General features: G+C 37.9%; 1 long non-coding RNA gene across 1 annotated transcript; it reads right to left on the bottom strand.

Moving 5' to 3' along the window:
• Positions 1-358: 358 nt before the first annotated feature.
• Positions 359-2,080, bottom strand: LOC116092404. Its single transcript, XR_004119251.1, has 2 exons — positions 2,029-2,080; positions 359-511 (listed from the first exon to the last, which is right to left on the bottom strand). It is a non-coding gene; the product is annotated as an uncharacterized LOC116092404 (long non-coding RNA).
• Between the last annotated feature and the right edge of the window lie 459 nt (positions 2,081-2,539).

The raw sequence follows: 2,539 nt of genomic DNA, 5'->3' as shown, positions 1-2,539 counted from the left end.
GATTGGGCCCCAGGACCATGAGAGCAGGAAAGCTGTCCCTGTCCCTCACCAGCTGCAGCGCTCAGGAGAGAGGGCCCTGGTGACTGGGAATGCAGGTGAGCTAATCTTGAGGGTGACAGCTTGGGAGAGTTGGCCCTGCCACTTGTCTCCAGTGAGATGTCATGGGTGTGGAAATGATGCCTTGCCGCTCTTGCACCTCACCACCTGTGGCAGTCAGGAGTGCTGGTCCTGAGGTCACGGGAGCTGGTGAGAAGCCCTGTTCCCCTCCTGCTGCGGCAGCTCTCTGGAGAGCCGTGCTCTTTCCCTGAACATTCACTCTTGCATTTACTTGATTTATGACTTCAGACAAATACGGGTCTTCCTTAAACATGCACTTTACTATGCATTCCCAATCTGCCTTCTTGTTTTTGTAAATGTAGTCATTTGTTATCCAACATAGGCTCAGTAAAACTATCTGAGAGCAGGAACTTTGGTTGTTCCTTCTTCATATCCATAGTGCCTAGCATCAAGTCTGAAAAACAAAAGGGACTGGAGTAGATATCAAATATGTAAACTGATATATTATACTATAAAATACATAACCACAAAGGAACCCAGGGAAGAAAATGTGTTGTTACAGTGTTCATTTGGGGATGTTAGCTCAGTGATAGAACACTTGCCTGTATGTACAAGGCCCTGGGTTCATGCATAACAACAACAAAAGCCTTGAATGTATAGCAAAATGGACTTCACAACCCAATTGTGAGAGAACTTATATACTTTATTCTTACAGGTAAAGGAGAACATTTCTAGTAGTTTTCTAGATGGATTTTATTTAACAATTGTAATGTTTAATTTAACTAAATAGTAGTAACAGTTAATCAAATAAAACTCCACCCATACTTGAGAATTTTGTTCTTACTGAGTATCAGATGTGCTAGTGTGGGTGGAAATGTTATCTGAAAATAAACTTTGAAGAACTTGTAATTAGTGGATCTATTGGCTGAGTTGATTCCTTTGCAGGTAGGCATTATAAAGCTGTTTCTTGATATATGGCTTTCTTCTGCATTACCAATCTAAGACTGGAAGCATCTTATAAGACACTGAATGGAGATGATAAGTTGGCTGTGGGAAGATTATAAGCTGTCTTTCACCATGATTAATGAGGCTCTGATTCCAAAGGTTCCAAAGATTCGATTTGGTTTGTGTGCAGTTTTCTCAGTCATTCTGAACTGACAGCTAAATATGAAGCCTCTTTGTTGGCACCCTTTATGGGTAGGTGCAGCTGGATGAAACTCAGCCACAAAGGAGATCCCCATGTTATCATTAATGGTGACTCTGTGTAACAGATGTTGTCTACATATTAGGCAGGCTGCTTAATTTGTCTCTTGCAAACATGAAGCCTCTTGAAACTATAATGCACTACACACTGTCTGAAATGTTCCATTCTTTTGTAACAGTCCTCCTTCAGAAGAGCAGCAGTTTACAATTCAAAGAACAAAAGAGAGACTCAAATGAAGAAATGCTATGTTCTTAACATTTGTGTTCATCATGAGTACAAAGAGGACAAAGAGGGAAAGACATTGTGGGAAAATACATGTATTAAAGATAAAAGTCCAAATGAATAGTGTTGAGCAAGGGAGGAGATAGGGTCTGCCTCCTGTGCAGTCTCACTTGCAGTGTCTACATTAACTTAATGTTTAGAATAATAGAATAGGTGACAGAGTTAGAAATTTTGCCTCTATGTTAGGGAAAAACTTCATCCCTCCCATCATCTGCTTATGTCTGTTTTATTTTTAGGCAAAGGACCAGTAATTTGTTAACTATAGTAAGTGCAAGTTTTCTATAAACCCCTCTTCCACAATAATGATACCATATACCATATTTTTCTCTTTGCTTTTTAAATAAAAATGCACATAAATCCCACTTTTATTTTGGAATAGCTAAGGAAATAGTTCTATGTATCAACAAATTAATCAGTTCCATATTTCCCTCACTAAATAAAAGGTGAGCTTCATAAGAAGGTTGTAGGCAAGTGTTGGTACATACCTGTAATCATAAAACTCAAGATGCTGAAGCAGGAGGATCAAGAGCTCTGAACTTGACTAATCTACATAGTGAGAGCCTGCAAAGAATAAAGTTGCATATGAAGAAATTATGCATTTTGCAAACATTTGAAAAATTTATCAAATGCTTAAAAATATTTAAAGAACATGACTCAAAACTTGAAATATTTTCTCAATAATTAAAAAATAAAAATCTAGTTCACAAAAAATATACTTTTTAACAGCATAAAAATAAGCAAATGCACATTCTTATGTCATATCACATTGAGACAAATTATTACCTAATAAAAGACTCTCTAGCCATTAAAACTATGGATATGACAACTACATAGTAACATGATAATTATATTTCATATTAAATGGGAAGAATGCAAAATTGTATATAAGTATAATGATGTGTAACCAGGATCTGGGACGGATGCTGTAGTTCCTGGCTTCCTGTGTCCCATATGCTGCAGGGGACCTCGAGGAGTTGGGAACGAGGGTCCACAGAT

The sequence above is a fragment of the Mastomys coucha genome, unplaced genomic scaffold (assembly GCF_008632895.1).
Source record: "Mastomys coucha isolate ucsf_1 unplaced genomic scaffold, UCSF_Mcou_1 pScaffold15, whole genome shotgun sequence".
Taxonomy (NCBI): Eukaryota; Metazoa; Chordata; class Mammalia; order Rodentia; family Muridae; genus Mastomys; species Mastomys coucha.
Note: the sequence above shows the minus strand (reverse complement) of the source record. Positions and strands in the feature narration are given on the sequence as shown.